We start from the raw sequence: 19025 nt of genomic DNA, 5'->3' as shown, positions 1-19025 counted from the left end.
TACAGGTGCTGCCCAACTGCAAAATTTAAAACTGCATCATAAGTCCAAACTTTCCCGATTTTCAAGGTGTTTGCATCTGGCATTTCAGTTTGATTCATTATAGAGGTATAAGCCAGCAGTGTAGCTGAGTTCTATATTTGAAGTTCCTCAAAAGCTGAATGTGTTTGGTTGGTTAAGGCCCATTTCTAATTTCCCAGTCCCCAACCTTGGCTTCTTCTGGGAAGAAGAAACTATGTTCTTCAGAATAGAAAAATTGAAGTCACGAATATAAGACAGATAGGAAGGAGAAGTAGCCAAACTAAATTCTGGAATTCAAGGTTGATAAAAAATTTTAGGATGAGAGGTGTAAGACTTGAGCAAGGTAAATTATTTGCTGAATAAACCCATAATCAGTTATCTCTGATAACTGGGGAATACAAACATTTTAAGAAACAGACAAAAAAAACTAGTTCATTTACTTTCTTGGAGACCAGCTTTTCTTGCTAGTTTGTGCAAACTCCCTGTTTCTCAAACCTTCCTCCTCTTTGTCCTCAATCCAAGGTCACATCTGGGGGAAGAAGAAAGTTAGCAAGAAGAGCATTCCAAGTTGGCTGTGACAGTAACAAAATGGCATTATAAGGTAAACACACAGGATAACAAATTAGTCAGGGTAGGATAACTACTCAATCACAAGAAAAGAATATTAGAACCTTTCTTATTATTATTAAGTATTGAATAAAAAACCCATGTGAAAGTTGTTTCTTTCAATTTCTTTATGGTTTACAATGTCAGTGACTTATACTAGACATTAGCTCAAGAACCTATGATATTACTTCTTACCTAGTCCTAAGCAGTGACATAAGCCATTTTGGTATATATTATAGGGTCAGTGAAAATCTCATCCTGTGAGGGACTGTAATAGAGTAGATCCCTTGATATGAAATACAGGAAATGTACCAATGTGTGCATTAGATACTTTTGAATGGAGCTGGTTCAGAAGAAATTAACCTTCATGACCACAGACTCCTGGAATTGAATAGGTGTCTGGATCTCTGAAGCCATCTGGTTTTCCTCTTTGTAGATGAGTGTAAAGGGTTTCTTGCCTATGGCTGGAGAACCTTGGGCTAAGCCATCTCTGATTACAAGAAGAGCCCTATTTGATTGGAGGATAAGGCCTGTCCCTTCAAAGAGGAACCAGTCAAGTGCTTCTAAGAGTGGGTAAGAGCTCATGCCCGGATACTACTATGATCTTTCCCATCTGGGCTAACAAAATAATTATGTTGCCTATCCTCTTTGAGGAACATACCACCTCTACCTTGATGGAATAGGTGTCTAGTCCATGGGAGACCTAATATCCTTTGCGATGTTTACAAAAATCTGATTTGATGGTTAGTTCTTGCATCCATGGTGCAAAACCATACTCCATCTGTATCTGCTTAATGCTATCACCTCTACCCCATCAAAATAAAGTGTGTGGGGGTGGGGGGAGAGAATTCCTGAGATGATCTAGCATGCACAGTCCCTCTGGGAAAAGCAGATCTTCTGAAAGAAGCATTTCTCAGCTCCTAAAAATCCCCAAAATAGGAGTTAGAAGATAAGTGTCCAGGGATACTAGCTCTACTAAGGATGTCTCAGGAAGATCAGCACCCAGGAGATACTAATGTATCCACTACATACTCCAGATGAAACAGCAGCTAGAAACACTAAGCCAAAGAGTACCTAGCCAAAGCACTATAGTCTCAGAAAGAATATTATAAGCATTGCCAAGAGAAAGTGTTCCAACCAGGGGGCAGAGTTCTCCTCCTCACACACTCAGAAAGTAAATCGCTCGTCAAGTGGCAAGGATCATATGAAATTGTGAAGAAAAGCATATAAACCTCTTGAAAGCCTATAGGGAACAGGAAAGCGTGTTCATCAATCCAGTATTCAAGTCATCACAGAAAGCTGGACTTATGGCCAATGTTGAAAAATTTAGGAAACAGAACACAAACTATTTAGGATGCTGGATGAGAAATGCACATATTCAGAATCTGATGAATAAGCCCAGTGCCCTAGAAAAAAAGATCTGGGCACACTAGGAAGAAATAAGTGAAGACAGTTTTGGGTTTAGGTGGATATTATCAGCAGTTCATGCCTCACTTCATGACAATAGCACTAAAATCAGAGGTCTAACAGAGCAGTCAGCAATGACATGAGTACATTGGACCTACCAGTGTGAAAAAGCTTTTAAGACACTGAAAGATCTGTTGTATTCTCAACCAGTGCTACGGAGCCTCAATTTCAAGTGCTCCTTTATATTGCAAACTGATATATCTGGCAGCCCTTCTGTCACAGGAATTTAATGGGGGGAAAACCTGCATTGTGTTTCTGAGATGCAAGCTTTTATTCAGACACACATATTATTCAACAATTGAGAAGGAATTACCTACCTTACTAGATGCCCCTTCACACTTGGCATTGACCATGCCCCATGAAGTGCCTTGAAGCCATAATGGCACAAACATCAGAATCACTCTCTGGTAACCAGCTCTGCAACCCTTTGCTTGGCCTGGGAAACAACCTAATGTCGATTTTTTTTCCCCTCAGGTTGGACTTACCATGCCAAAGCACAATAGCAGAACCTGCTCCCGCCAGGCTGTTTTGAAGTGGAGGAAGGGTGTGTAAAAGGTTGATCTGAGCTATGCCAGCCTTGATTACATGATGAGCCCCATCTGAGAGAAATGCTTGTTCTGGACTTGCAAGTTCCATTTTTTGGTACAATCTGAAGAGAAATAGTAGAGAATAAATTAACAGATTGACTTTAGAAGGTCACTTGAGACTGAATTCTTACAGGGGGCCAGATGAAGGGGGCAAAGAGTAGGGATGGCCACAAAGGCAATCCTAGCCCACAGGGGCCCTCAAGAGACAGTAAATGTTTCCCCTGCTACAAGGGGTAATTACATCATATGTAGCAGTCTGAGAACACCATAGTCTGTAACTCTACCATGCCTGCTCATCACACGTCATGTTATTTGGGAACCCTCAACTGACTGTTCCTCCTTGAGGATGAATGTTAAAGTGGAAGCTGCTCAAATTATTTAGACACTACTCTGCTTGTCAACTCCATCTCAGAAAACAGGGGGGAGGTAGTGAATCTGAACGTTAGGCCTTCCTGTAAAAAAAAATACAACCAGCCAATCAGTGGCATTCACATGCTGTTAGCAGACCATCATTCTGTTCTCTCTGCTTGTGTGTCATCTCTCAACCTACATTTGTCTTGAGATTATTCAGTGCCTCACACACTTAGGCCCTGATTTCAGTTGGCAACACTGGAATAAAAATAATGTATAACAATGAACAAAATAGGAGATGGAGGAGGGTCCCAATAATTAGGGATTCTACTATAGCCCAACAATAGAGGCCCATGGCAGATTCATAATGAGCAGTTCTCTTACCAATGCCTCCTTCAGTGGGTTGCTTTGGTTGGCTTTGTTAGGTTCTTTGTTTGCTTGTTTGTTTTTGCGGGTTTTTTTTGGTCTGCTATTATTTTATCAGCATGGCAGGTGTGAGATGTTGGTCTACATTGAATCGTGGAGCATGCTTTTCATTCCATAAAGACTGTCCATACAACAGGCTATGAAATGCTGCAAACCAGTCTTAGAAACTGGGAAAGGAGTCATTCTCCATCTGTACATGGCCATCTAACTAGTGACATGAGGACTGTGCCCATTTGTTCATTCCAGAAATCTGACATTTCTCAGTCTGAGGCCAAACGTGTTTGCAGACATATTTCAGAGTGTATTCAAGCTGAAAGGTGCTTCTCATCTTCTGAAATGCCAGGGTTGTGCTCTGAGTAAAATGAATACAAGAGAGAGGTCTGCTATTGCAAGGCTCTGGTTTTAAATGATCAGCAGCTGATTAGGCCTCCCGTATTTCTGCTTTGCAGGGTCTTGGTGGTTGCACCAGGAAAACTATGAAAGTACAGAACATAATTAATCGAGGTTCTTAATTGTGTAAATCCAGTTGCACAGACTTTGCTAAAAATCTTTACTGAACTTTTACTGCAATATAAAATTATACTGTCACTTCCATTACTGCTCTTTCTAGACTTTTGTTAGCAAACTAATGATAATACTTTGGACATGCATGACTAATTAAGCCTGCAAATAAATCACTGAGGCAGGTAAGTACTGTTACAAACCCCTTTTGCATTTAGGTAAATTGAGGTACAGAAAAGTTGTGACTTGCTCAAGGTGCACAGTGAAGTTGTAGTATAACTGCGAATAGAACCCAAGGGTATGCTCACCCTACCAGTTGCAGTGTGCAATTTGCAATGACTTTAATGGGGACTGTATGCATGATACTCACACTGTCATCACTGGGCATGTGCTTTTGCCAGCAGCCCCCACAGTTCCCATGAAATTTCTCTTTCTCTCAAGATTAGGGTTTTACATGGTCAGGGGAGCCAACATCCATGCCAGGCCCCTGGGCAAGGTTGAGGGTGGCTCTGGAAAGGGCAGGGCCTGAGGTAGTAAGGGTGGGGTTGGAACAACCAGCCCTCAGTGCAACCTGGAGTGCACCACACCAGGCCCTCCCAGACCTCAGAGCCACCAGGAGCATGCAATAAGGCACACCACCGGCAATTCAAAGGGCCCGGAGCTCTGGATGTCGCTGCTGCCCTGGGCCTTTTAGAATTGCCAAGCTCCAGGGAAGTCATCCCCATTGCCCCCCGTCACTAGGCCTGCGCATAGCAACAGCCTCTACAACATTTAAACACTTAAATGTCCCATTCTATGTGTTCACCTCAAACATGTGACCCAGACAGGAAATTTTGAAACAGAAAGTACCTCTTTAGGATAGCAACTTTGCCTTTACTAACTACATTCTGAGGTCTCTTCCAACCCAATAATTCTATGGGTATGTCTACACAGAAAAGTTATTTCGAAATAACAGCAGTTACTTCAAAATAACTTTCCTAGCCTCTACACAGCCATTCCATTATTTCAAAATTAATTGGAAATAGTGGAGCGCTTATTTAGAAATTGGTAAACCTCATTCCACGAGTCATAGCGCCAATTTCGAAATTGCTATTTCAAAATAAGTGCTGTGTAGATGCTTATTTCGAAATAGGGGGCCTCCAGCCCTTCCCAGGGTGCCCTGCTGGCCGCCCTAGCTACAAGGTCACTTCTGACCTGATGCCCTGCCGGAACTGGTTCCAACCAGCCTTAAATGCGATTCAACATACAGTCAGTGTGGATGCGCTATTTTGAAATAGAAAAATGCTATTTCGAAATGCATTTTGTGTGTAGACGCGTTATTTTGAAATAAGCTATATTGAATTGATTATTTTGAAATTAGATATTTCGAAATAATGCTGCCGTGTAGACATACGCTATGATTCTATGTTCTTCAGTAAGGTCAATATCCTGCCTTAGCTATTTCCTTCTAAAACTGCCAAGAGAGCTGGAAGGTGAGAGGAAACTCAGAATTCTTCCCAGGTATTTTTACTGTAATTAATAAATCAAACAGCTTTATGTTTGTTTGACTGTCATAAATACTCAGTCTGGTTAATGCTAGGATTGTATAAGAATATAGTTCTTCCTAGCAGGTTTCCAATATGGCTTTCCTAGTCAATACAGGCTGGAGTGAATTTTGTTATAGATTAGATCCCCTGGGCTGACAGCACAGTTTAACCAGTGTACAGGGGCAGCCCTACACAAGTTGCCAGAAACTGGCGCCCTAGGAGAACCATGCAATCGGCACCCCCACCTCCAAACCCCTCAATGATATTGTGCCACCATTTGGTGCTCCATTTAACTTGGCACCCTAGGCGACCGCCTCATTCACATATATGGACGGGCTGCCCTTGCCAATGTATGCTGGACAGTGAAACCATTTTAGCACAATACTGCCCTAGTGTAGAGATGTCTTTGTGTCACTGTGAATATTAAACTTTGTTACCTATAATAGCTGAAATATTTAAACCTAACTAGGGGATTTGGTCACACAGTACCCATGAAAAGTAATAACAGCTTTGAAAATCTAAGCGCATAATTTTTGGGGTGTTTAGCGGTATGTTTCCCTTTCCATTACTTATTACAAATCTCTGCATTATACACAAGTCTACATTTCTGCTTTTATCCTCAAACAGTTTCCTCACCATTTCTCATTTATCCGCACCTGACATCCTTCTATGACAAATATTGACATCAGATTTATTCAACTCATGTGGAAAAGCAAGTACAGTTATACTGAGATAACTTTCAAAACAAACCGATGCTACTGAATTGAGCAAAGAATGGGCCTGTGGGGTTTTTCTTATGAAATCTACTGTTCAGTGAAACTCATCAGATCAATAAATGTTGCAGTTGGACATACACACTTGCATGAAGAATCGCCTACCTAATGTAAATAATAATAGTATGTACATAGCATTTCTCCATTCAAAGTGCAGTAGCAAAAATTACAACCAGATCAAGACTTGTCTGAAAGACAAGAGCCACAGGAAATCCCAAGATGTCCCCAGTGGCCTGCTGCACATCATTCATGGAGGGATCCAATTACTCCAGTCTACCCTCTTCCTTTCATACTGCCATGTCACTGTCTATAGAACTGCAATCCCACTGACCTGCCTTCAAACTTCTCCCTTACAGGGAATGAGGCAGAAGAGACTTTCACCTCTGAAAATGTTGGCAGGTTCAGCTTTATGCAACTTGCAGGTCTGAAGAAAGATGAGGATGACAACACCACAAAATAAGCCTCAGTCTGTGCCCCGCCACTCCCTGTGGCTACACTGCTTAAACCGTGGAGGCCCGTATGAACAGAGATCATGCAGAGGAGTTCCATGGAGACTGAGAGAAAGGAGATATCAGTCGAACAGGATTCAATCAAAAGGAGCAGGTTTTCCATTCCTTCCGATATCCTCTGTGACAAAGGATATGAAGATATGGCCCTATATAATTATTCCTCATAATATTCCTATGAAATGCTGAGTAGCATAAATTAGAAACTTAAGCGGAACTAGCTTTGAAAATTCATGCCTTGCAGAACACTTCTGAATTAACATGAGATGTTCATCGAATTAAAATACTGTTTCTTAATGAATATTTTCATGATGGCATTGTTGCTACAAAAATGAATAGGCAATAAGGCACTGATTTTGAATCCAGGGGTGTATCTGTCCAGTTCCCTGTGCAGTACTGATGCATAGATTTGATCAATACACTAATTAACTATTTTTCCTTCATTAGAAAAGTAAACGGAAAAGTAGGGTGTTTTTCCCTCTGTAGACAGAAACAAACTGTCTTAATATTCTAAAGCTGACAGGTAGGAGAACATGGCTAAGCTACGCATACTCTCAAAAGACCTCAACACTTCAAGGCCCCACAGCCTCATACTTTAGACTAAAATTATATTTGCTTTTGCGGCAAACAAACCTTTATACCTAATGATGACAAGTGTATCCTTTTTATGCCATAAACAATTGATTTTCAAACAAAGATAAAAGAATTATGTGTTATGTATTCAACTGTAGACCTAATTAACTCCTTTCATTTAGCTGAGAATAGGTGATATTTTTGAAAGCACAGCTTTACTGAAAATTGACCTTTCCATCTACAAACATACCATTTAATTTACAAGAGAAACAAACCCCTCAGAATTCTGTTTACTCGGTTACTCTAATAAAGGTCAAATCTTTTCAGAAGCAACAGTGCATATGGCATTTATCCCTTCATATTTTGGAAAGCGATACGTGAATCTCCTTGTCTAGATAGAACATTGCTTTTTTTAAAAATCTGAGAACAACTAAATAAATAAGAATAAGGAGCTTTTAAAAAAATTCTGACTGTTGAAGGAGATGTACTGAATCTTTTAGAGACCAATCCTGTGCATTTTCCCAAGCCCTATTTCTCTTTAGCATCTGTGGTTGTTTTAAGGATTAGGCCCTATATGACATACGTATATTCAGGATTTATTGAATATATTTTTAAAGAGATGTTTTAAAGATTCAGCGGGTCCAGCAGAAAACAAGAAAAGCCATTCCTTTGACCTTTAAGAAAGAAAGTCGGTACGTTTACTGAAGAAAAGCTTAGTAATTTGAGCCAGAAGCCCCAGTCCAGCAAAGCACTTAAATATGCAATGAACTTTAAGCATAAGTAATCCCATTGAAGCCGACAAGACTATTCACTTGCTTAAAGTCAAGCAGGTGCTTATTATTATTTAATATTTGTACTGTAGTTGAGCTGCAGGACTCCAATCATGGAGCTGTTCCCTATTGTGCTAGGCACTAAACATACAGCTAATGAAACGTGCCCTGAAAATCTAACTATCTAAGTAAGTGCTTCGAGTTCCTGGATCAGAATTTCTGAGAGACAATGAAATTCTACTGTGGTTGGCCCAAACGTATTAAGGAACAGTGGAAGCATTTTCCATTGTTCACCTGTTCAGGGATAAGAGAATATGGCTCTTAATCTCCTATTTGTCTTATAGAAACAACAGCAAGTGAAAGCCCTTTGTATAAGCTCTCCCTGTTATTTGTACAAAGTTAAGAGAAAATGGCTAAATGAAAGGAAAGATCAGGAGAGATTGAAATATGCTGATGTTATTCCTATTTCATCTAACTTCCTCAGAGACCACTGAAAGAACAGGCCTACTTTAGGCTAGGCAATTGTGATGAGGAAGATCGGGCAGGGAGTTGTCTCCCCTCTACTCAGGTTGCTGGAGCAGGAGACTAGGTAACAAATCTGCAGGTGGGCCTAAGAAGTTGCTTATTCTGGAGAAATATTTGCGATGCTATTCAGTGCAGGGATCCCATAAGCAACTGCAGAACTCTTCCAAGATTTTTCAGTGAAGAAAGGATTTACATAAATCCAATAAAATAGCTTACATTGTGTCATCATATGATAACATTTCAAACTAGCTTGTGGAAAATACTTCTTAATAGAATTAGCCGGAGAATTGGATTGCTCAGTATATTTCAGTCAGATTAATGCTAATCTTACAATGATTTGCTGTGTGAAGGGAGTTTAGAGAATAAACATATTGGAACCAGTTCATTACTGGTGTAATTCTATTGATTTCAGTGGTGTTACACCTGGTTGAAAGTGATTTGTTTTCCAAAGAGCCTTATCTGCCAGTGTTTACCCTGGCTAAAGTCCTATTGCTTTTAGAAAGCCAAGCTAATTTTGTGTGTACCCCAAAGTATCACTTCTCTAAACCTTTCCCAAATTTTCATGACAGGCCTGAGCTTATTGGATTCATCACTATAGACAGGAGTGGTTTATGTTTGGAGACTAATGAGGTGATGGATTATTTAAGGTCCACCAGAAAATACTCAAAAAAGTTGTTAATGTGAACACCGATGATAAGGTCAACCACTAAATTCTTCACCCCATTCAGATGGTTAAGGTGCTTTTGAATGCTAGTGCCAGATAAGACGACAGATTAGCACCCGCGAAGAACACACATCTTGGAGAAGAGATGAACAAAATCCCTGATACTAGGACAGGACACAGCACCACCATACACTCAAAACACTCACAACCTCTAGCATCATCTGCAGCTTTCTTGGGGTGAGTTTCATCATGCTCACTTTCACTGAAGTCCCAGACTCTGGAGTAAAACGAAACTATCATCTGAGTGTGACTGAAAAAAGTTATCCATATAGACATGTTGAACAGGAGAGGTGTTAGAAGAAAACTTAGCTGTTCGCCATATGAAAAATCCCTAGCTACATAAGAGAAATTTCCCAAAACCTCCATCTCGAATCTCTCAAAAAAGAAGCAGAGCTACTCCAGAGTGACTTCAAACCTTCCAGATGTGGTCTGTAGAAAAGTTAACCAAACCTTATGATCAGTATTATCAAACTATAAAACCAGCATGTTTTTTTTACCTTTGCCCCTCACTCAGCTCATCAGCCAACGAGGCAAGGGCAGTCACTAGACTGTGAAAGAGTTCAAGACTTCTGAGCTTTCAAAGTGACACCAAAATGGCCTTTCCAGAACCTACCCATTGCTTTTCCCAGAAAAGTAATATTAGGTGCAATATGATTAATTGTAGAAATTGCCGTTGCCCAAGAGACGGCTTCTTGAGCATGCCCCAAACAACTGTGAGGCTGGGCTGATATCTGAGGGTACGTCTACAGAGCAGCATTATTTCAAAATAAGCTATTTGGAATTAAAACTCCGAAATGGCTTATTTTGAAATCGTGTGTCTACACTGCAAATGCCCATAGTAATAGCACTGAGCTATTTTGAATTAGAGCAGCCACTCTGATTGAAGCCTCAATCACATTTAAGGCCACCTGGAAGTACTTCGGACAGGTCATCAGTTCAGCAGTCACTTCCCAGAGCTGCTGCCTGAAGCTATCTGAGGCTCATGCTTAAAGGGAACCCCCTGTACAGTCGTGTCTCAGGTTCATCTCATTTGCCTACCTCTTTAAGGGACTGCAAATCCATTTCACTGCATGCTCTGGTTGCCCTTGAGGACACCACAGCACTCAGACATGGAACTGCACCTGCTACAAAGCAGTCTCCAGCTCCTAGATCTAATGCTGCACCTCCTAGTGCAGTTTGTGCAGGCTGCTCTTGTGGCACTTCAGAACCAGGAACAGCTGCTTCCCGTGGGACACCTTCTCACCTCTCTCCACGCACTGCTCATGCAGCACAGCCCCCCCAAAGCACCCCTGCACACCGTGTACCACCACTTATGACAGGATACCAAATCCAACTGGTGGGACTGTATCATCATAGAACGGTGGGATGACCAGCAGCAGCTCCAGAATTTCCTGGAGCTCTGTGATTGGCTCACCCCTGCCCTCAGATAACAGGACACCCCATGTGACCCGCCATCCCCCTCCAGAAGTGTGTGTCACCATCACATTGTGGAAACCCGCTATGCTGGACAGCTACCACTCTGTGAGGAACCAGTTTTGGCATGGGGAGATCGACCGTTGGGGTCATGGTCATGCAGGTCTCGGATCAGATGAAGGCGATGTGCTTGGAGCAAGGCCATCTGTGGCCTACACAGTGTGCCCTTTCCTGCAGGGGCACAGATATCTCCGGGGGAGATCGCTACCCCCATGTCCCAGGGACAAGCAGGCATGTGAAGGTGCCAGCGAGGCCAGGAGCCTACAGGTGGGAGGGAGATGATAGGGTGGCTCAGCTTTCCTCCATGACACACACATGCTGGCTACATCTAGACTGGCACGATTTTCTGCAAATGCAGGTTTTTAAATCTCAGCTTGACAAAGCCCTGGCTGAGTTGATTTAGCTGGGATCGGTCCTGCTTTGGGCAGGGAGCTGGACTTGGTGACCTCCTGAAGTCTCTTCCAGCCCTATGATTCTATGAATGAATTTGCTCCAATAATAATTCTAAATATAGAACCTGGGAGATTTTTTTTTCTGTAGGAAAAGATCAGCCACATTCAAGGATAAAGATTTAGCTCATTATAAAAAGAATATGAATTCCATCTTATGGTAAAATATACTCTGTATGTGGGGGTTGACTGTACTCATAGAACACAGGTGTTCTTTTGTGTGATCAAGGTTACGAATCTTTCGCCTCCAAATCAGTAACTGTATCTTTACAAGACTTTTGGAGTCTTTTACATTGTTGTCACTAAAAATACAAATCTCAATCAAATCACTCACATCCTATGTGAAGGAGAAGTCAGTAATAACTCCCAAAACCAGCAGAAGGTGCCTTTTTGATGTATTTTAAGCCAAGTTTCTGTCTTGTCATTTTTCATCTGGACAATAATAGAATGGTCGTGGTTGGCATGGCATTAGAAAAATCAGGTTGTATTTAGATGCCCGGAAGCTTGCACAAGTTCATCATATATATGCATTTTCAGGCAAAGGAAAGAAAATCTTCTTTCCCAGAAACTAAAATGATTAAAAAAAAGTAGCTTGTGATAGTCAGCCATTACCAATAACATCACTGAGACAAAATCCCATCAGGTGTATCTAAGCTCACACGTGCCTTCCCTGTCATTGTTTTAAAGCAGAGCTCTCTTCCAGCTTCTCTGTCCAAGAGGTGAGATCCTGGGGTCTCTTTTCTAGTGCTCTCGTTGGTCTTGAAGTGAAGAAGCACAGGATAGATTGAACAACACCAGGATGGAATGAAAGTGTTCTGTGTGCATAGGGGTGGAACCCAATGCAAGAAAAATGGGGGGGATGAGGGGTAAAGAATGAATATGCCAAATCATTGGAGATGCAAAGGCAATCCATGATGTTACTTCCTGATCTCAGCTCTGGAAATAAAGATTCAACATTAATAGATCTCAAAAATTAATAAGAAACATTCACTTTGGGGAGAAACATAGTTTCCTCAAGTTACCCTCTTTTGCAATAAGCACTGCCTTGAACCAAATACTAAAAAGAAATCTAAGCATGAATACTAAAAAGGTTCTTTTATTAATTAAGAAATCCCTGAACAAAAAGCTAGAAGAGACAAATACAGCTACTGTCAAGCACCAGCTGGGCTAGAGACTTCATGTTTATCTTATAGAGACCTTGGGTACTAAAATGTGCCCTTCACCCTCTGAGACGGGGCATGAATATTTCAACAAAGGGAATTCTGAAAATACTTCCTTTCCTCTTTTGAAGAGAGAGTAGGATGGAGGGAGGGAGAGGCACAGTGTGTATGTGCGTGTGCACTTAAACTTGCTTGTCATTTGTAACACTATTTGTGAATGGGACTTGTCCTCATACCTGCCATGCACCGTTTTAAAAAAATCGCTCTTCAGGGACTCCAAACATTGTACTTGCAAACACTGATTGCAGTATTGATGATTCAGCAGCATGTAAAGGAATAATTACCGTGGGCGCTGATGGGAAGAAATGTGCTCTGCAGCACTATCAAACCCTTTAAAAATTTGCTAATACGTTTTCCCTGGGTAGATAAGATTTCTCCAAAATAGAGCAGGTTAGCAATTGAGGCCCATAAGTCCTGTTGATCTCAGTGGAATTTTTGCATATGGAAAGAGCTATTGAGTTTGGTCGAAACCAAAGTTTATATTAAAATTTAAACATGATTAGGGTGCAACTGCCTCATCTTTCTGCTCAGTTGCTATCCTAATCCAGACAAATGGACATAATATGAGTGCAATTGATCAAAGAAAACTCTTAAAATCGAAAGGTAGAGGCCACTATTCTATGATCTACCTTACTATTTATTTATATTTATTTATTCTTTTTCAGATCTGTCCAGGGTGGACAAAACAAGAGAGAGAATGTAAGAAGAGTGTGTGGGGTACAAGAAAAAGCTGAGGCTAACTGTTTACATAGCTCATGTCATGTTTCAGTCTCCAGTGTTTATACTCTAACTATGGCTTCTGAGTTGCTCTAGGCTTTTTTTTCTCACATTTGATTAAGGCCTCCCACAATGTCCTGATGGTGATGTGGCAGCCGCTCCTACACAATTTAAAACAAAGCATAAAAGTGCAAGTGCATCTATACATATACACCTATGGATTGCACTGATATCGTTAAGCCAGTTGAAACGGATGAAGACAGATGGCCAATGATACTAGGTCTCTGGCTGAGCCCTGAGGAACCAACTACAATGTTTACTGACACGTTTGCAGCAGTATATTAACTCTCTAATAAATTAGCTGCACTTATTTTTTCTGTTTTTAATGTGGCTCATTCCTTTGTGGCTGAGACTCTGTTTGATGCCCAAATAGCTCTTTGGTTGTTGTAGGCCGAATGCCACTTCTATACAGCATTGGAGCTTGTTGTGCCTATCTATCAGTTCATGCCAGTGTTGAACAGCAAAATGATGAATTTATAAAATGTACTACATGTTGAACCTCCTAAATCCAGGACTCTCTAGTCCAGCAATATCTGTGGTCCAGCAGAACCAAGGATATTGCTGGAACAGAGAGACCCAGTGCTCACAAGTGTGAGCTGGTTGGGAGTCAAGCTGCAGGGAGCCCCACCATCGGGACCAGCAAGCCGCATCCTTGGGGAGCTCTGGCTGGACAGGGCAGCAGCAGGGCAGCCAGGGAGCCCAGTCCTAGGGAAGCTCTGGCCAAGTGCAGCAGCAGCAGCAAGGAGCCTGTTCCACAGGGAGCCCCAGCTAGGTGAAGCAGCAGTGAGGAGTCGGACGGGGCATAAGTGGGGCCACGGCAGCTGAGGAGCTCCATTCCTGGAGAGCCCCAGCCAGCAGGAGGCAGCCTGCTGGAGACCAAGCCCAGTGGCAGTGTGGCTGGAACAGAGTCAGCTGGAAGGAGGAGCAGTGTCTTGGTAGCAGGGGACCTCTCCTGATCTGGCAAATTCCCTTATTTGGGATGGGTCAGGTCCCAGTGGAGCCAGGCCAGGGAGGTCCAACCTGTAGCTGCTTAGAACTAAAAAATTCTGCACCACCCTGATGTGATAAGTAGGCAAACTTACTGCAACATGTTTTGTAGTTTACTCTTACAAAAGGCACCTGTGTCCTCAGGGCCAAGGCCTAGAACTGGAATCCCTAACAATATGAGCGTGCCTTTCTAAAGCTATGCAAACACTGTAAGGAGGTATTTACTGACATGGATTCTCCTTCATGTTGATGGTATCTGTGACCCCCCCCCCAAACATTCCGTTTTCACAAACATTAGTGAGAGAATAATAGTACTCAGAAGAGTGTTGGGGAAAAGGGAAAGTATCATATATACATATCAGATATTATATAATCCATTATGTATTCTTTCTAGAAGTCTTTGGAGAGCTATCCTGAAAGCTCTTGTGGATTAGCACATCTTAAAATTAGGCAACAGAAACAACACCATCAGACCCAAATGACCAATAATACTGCCCAATATAACAATTTCCAGAGAGTGAATATTCATGCAATCGCTGAAGTGAATATTTTGTGAGCAATAAAGAGGATGAACGGTGTTTACACATTACATTGCTATTATGTCAAATTACAAGCAAAGTAACTCCGATCAAAGTTTTTTGTATAAATAATGCATGAAGTGTAAAAGGAACCACATTTGATGAATAAATTGTGCACTACATATAACGTTAATTTTTACGAGTAGTGTCATTGACTAATGTGCTCGTTCGTCTCACCACATGTATAAGGATTTGCAATCTCCAAACGTGTATTTGTAGATTAAATTAAGATTAAGAATGAAATATTTGGGGATTAACATTGGAACTGGAAAAGAAAAGCATAGAAATATAATTTGTTTTGTCAGATATATGCACATGCTCATTTACAAAAATACATTTACATTATGGCCCACTTCTCCATGGCTGCTGCAGCTCCAGTGCGCACACCCAGGAGAAGGGATGTATATCCCCTGGCTGGGGCAGGTACAGGTCATCTTCCCCCTATGCTCCCCAGGCAGAGTGAGGAATGCAGCAAACTGCACTTTCCCCTCACTCCCTGATGAAGTGGAACAGCCAGCAATGTTCCCATATGAATCGGGAAGGGGAAGAGCTTCAGCTCCCCCTCCCTAAAGGGCACCAGGAGGGTGGCAGGCTCAGGGCTGAAGGTGCTGGAGCAGTCCGAGATGAAGGGGGTGCACCCCAAGCCAGCCCCTTTTACCTACCTAGTGATCTGCCTCTTGTCTGTATGTTTTTATGAGAAGCAATCCTATTCCAGCCACATCATCCACAGCTGATCCTGACAGGTACTAAGAATAACACGCAATTCCAAGTGAAGCAACATTAGCTTATAGATCAAAATTTTATCACAGGTTCAAATTAAAGTGAATCTATGAAGCCAAGCACATTTTTCAGAATGTTCGTGTATTAAGCAGAAGAACAGGCTGGTTGGTTTACCTGCTCTGTACTGTACTGAGAGACAATGTGGACAAGGTAATATGTTTTGTTGGAATAACGTCTGCAGAGACAAGACCTCACACACCTTGTATCTCTAATATCCTGGGATTTACTTGGCTACAACAGCACTGTTATGTTGTACATTGAGTAAAGTTTTTAAATAATTAACTACTTTGATACCCCATTGTACTTCACGCATTTGATTGATTTCCAGTCATTTCATTCAGTCCCGACCTTGCTGAGTTAGTTATGCCTGCAAACTCAGATCTAGTAAATCTGTGCTTAGTTGCTATATATATACCTGAGCAGCCAAAATATTTTAATGTTACCTAACTGCTCCCTACTACTAAGTGCCTATATTATGCTTCATTAATTGTTGTTATTATGTGGGTGGTGTTGGTGGTTGTTGTGAGTTTGCAGGGCTAGCAGTTTGAAAACACATTTTTACTGGTAAATTGAGCGTATTTAGTGCAGAAAATACTGCTATTGTTACAAAGTTGCTGGGAAGTAGTTCAACAATAGGTTAATTTGAAGAAAGCTAATGTGTCACCAACCCAAACTCCTTATGCAACGCATGGGAACTTATATTTGAAAGGCCAGTAATCATGGCCCAATCACAAAATACAATCAACATCCAATTACAGTAGTGCTGTTTCCTTTTTGCTTGCAATAGCAAAGATAGAATAGGTGATCCGGCAGGTTCCCCAAACCCAAAGATCTGTGATTTTATTACTTTGATTTTAAGATTTATGCTCTAGATGCTTGTCAAGATTACCAGTCTGTTAGACCAGAAGGTTATCTGCTTTAGTGAGAACATAATTTGGAATGGATCCATGGTTCAACCTAAAATACATAGCAAACCTATGACTTTACTGTGAGGCTCAAATTAAAAAATCTATTTCATTTATGCTGTGATAGAAAAAGCAGGTATACAAACAATTTGCTTGCTGTGAGTCTCACTAGTAAAGAGAAGAAAGATGGATTGAAGACAGATTGTAATGGATGAACTATAATACTGCATTATAACATAGTGATTCTAGATGCGTCATGGTCATGCTAACTAGAATTTTTCCTGCTTAACTTTCTTGTAATTTATATTCCACCTAGGTTTAGGGCCTAATCCAATGGTCATTGAATTTAAGGGGAGACCTTTCACTGATTTCAGTGGACAATGAAACAGCCTGTTTCCACAGATATACAACTTAGTTTAAGGTCTGCTGGCTGTCACGATAGACCAACATTTTGTTCTAACAACATTGACAATATTTCTTTAAACTTCACTGTAAACTGAACAATATTTTTGATGACATTTAATTGTGTATTAAAACACCCGACTCCAATAAAAGGCATGTTACATAATTGTGTGAGTTACATTGCATATGTCATAGGGCAGCAGTGGGGAACCTAAGGCCCGGGGGGCTGGATGGGCCCCCGGCTTGCCTAGATCTGACCATCGAGGCTCAGGACTCCCATCTCAGCATTAAGGAGCCTGCACTGGGGCTCCAGCTCCTCCCTGCCCTCCCCACGGGGCTGTAGCACACCAATTTGAATAGTCTGGGGACCTGTAGGTTCTGGGGTGTGAGGAGAATGTGGGGAGAGTCTTTCTCCTTCTCAGTCAGGGGCCACATCAGTAAGGGTTGGTTGTTTTTTTGTTTCTCACTCATGTGTGGCCCTCGATTCATTTTTCTGTGGGTCAGCAGCCCCCAACCCACAAAATATTTCCCACCCCTGCCATAGGGTCTTTCTGATCCAAGTGACCGCTCTGTCTCTGGATTCCAAAGCTCTTCTAAAATATCACTACTTTTGCAAAACACTCTCAGTGATAATCCACTCAACTGACAGTGCATATCCTCTCTTATTAACCAAATCTGAATATTTTTATTATCATTTGTCATCAAAATTGTAGCAGTCAATAGAGCTGAGAAGTTCCATCATCTGATCTTTGGGTATCTAAAATAATAATTCTGAAAAAGGCAACTAACCCTTTATATGTATTTAATTTAAAAAGATCAACAGTGTCCTACCTATGTCTGCAATATTACCATAATCATCATCATCTCTATATGATTGTTGTAGATGTAGAGCAACTATTATAATTTTACTTTCAGGGGAGGAGGGTAGGTTAAGCCAGATAGTTGTTTGGAGGAGGAGAGTGCATTGCCTCCTTCTTATGGATCACTAGTCACCCATTGGAGAGTCTTTAATTTTCCATTTGTGCAGCAAGTGTATGCATCTGCCATCGTCTATGCGGATGCAGTTTAGGGTTGCCCATGAGTTCTGTGGGAGATCAAAGCAAGGGATTTTCTGTGGTATTTGTGATTTCTTGTGAATTCCATTCAACTTTCCAAGCTTCATTGGGGTTGAGGTTTCATTGTTGAAGGTTAAACCTCTGAGTCTAAAAGGGCTTATGCAACTTCAGGTAGTGGTGAGGGACATTGCTAAGGTCTTGGTGGATGTAAAGACATTCATTTTCCATGATCCTCTGGAATTTCTTAAAGGTTAGAATCATAGAACTGGAAGAGACCTCAAGAGGTCATCAAGTCCAGCCTTCTGCCCAAGGCAGGACCAATCCCAACTAAGGTTGTGGCATTGTGGTGAATACACAGAGGAGCAATGTGTGACAGCAGTGTTGGCTCAGATGTTGGGGTCAGCTTGAGGGTTTCAATGATCCACTGCATTGCAATGTTCAGTTGGACATCAGCTACTCAAAGTGGCTACAGTACAGGGTACTCACATATCACCACAAGGGATGCACATGTCAGAGTGATGATTATGGTTGTTTAGCTATCAATAAATGTGAGAAAAATGGGGCAGAATTTCTAAAAGGCGGCAACCATAAATAATTTCATTGCAAAATTTGAGTATTTTTCTCACAGAAATTACACAGAAATCTTGTTTTTCCTTTAAAGAGGTTTTATGCATAGAATGGATGCTTAATTCAATCACTTATGTGTGAGACAGCAGGATTTTAATCCTGCTTTAAATGCAGATCTCAACTTATCTTAACTATGGAATTGACAGTGGCATCTCCAATACATAATAAGGCCAAATTCTGCAGTCTTTTGCACAGGCAAAACTGTCACCAAAGGCAGTGGGAGTTTTGCCTGGATAAAGAAGCTCTAAGGTGCTTTCAGTTTTGAAAAATGTTTTCCTAAGGATTAATGGAAACATACAGGGAGATTTCTAGTACATTGCTTGTTTATGTATATTTAATTTTTAAAGCTATATAACAGCAATCTGAAAATTTACAGCACCAAGGAGACCCATTTAGCAATGCCTTCTGCATTACTCTGC

At 41.3% G+C, this 19025-nt stretch overlaps 1 long non-coding RNA gene across 2 annotated transcripts in view; it reads left to right on the top strand.

Moving 5' to 3' along the window:
• LOC142831294 (uncharacterized) overlaps positions 1–16955 on the top strand; it is a 30557-nt gene extending 13602 nt beyond the window's left edge. Inside the window, exons 2-5 of one of the 2 annotated variants that reach the window (XR_012907013.1) lie at positions 541–619; positions 1061–1197; positions 2566–2635; positions 13161–16955. This is a non-coding gene — a long non-coding RNA (uncharacterized LOC142831294). The remainder of the gene's footprint in view (positions 1–540; positions 620–1060; positions 1198–2565; positions 2636–13160) is intronic. The other variant, XR_012907014.1, reaches the window with a different exon arrangement.
• Positions 16956–19025: the final 2070 nt, after the last annotated feature.

This window comes from Pelodiscus sinensis, chromosome 13 (genome assembly GCF_049634645.1).
Source record: "Pelodiscus sinensis isolate JC-2024 chromosome 13, ASM4963464v1, whole genome shotgun sequence".
Taxonomy (NCBI): domain Eukaryota; kingdom Metazoa; phylum Chordata; order Testudines; family Trionychidae; genus Pelodiscus; species Pelodiscus sinensis.
This window is presented reverse-complemented; position numbering and strand designations above follow the sequence as displayed.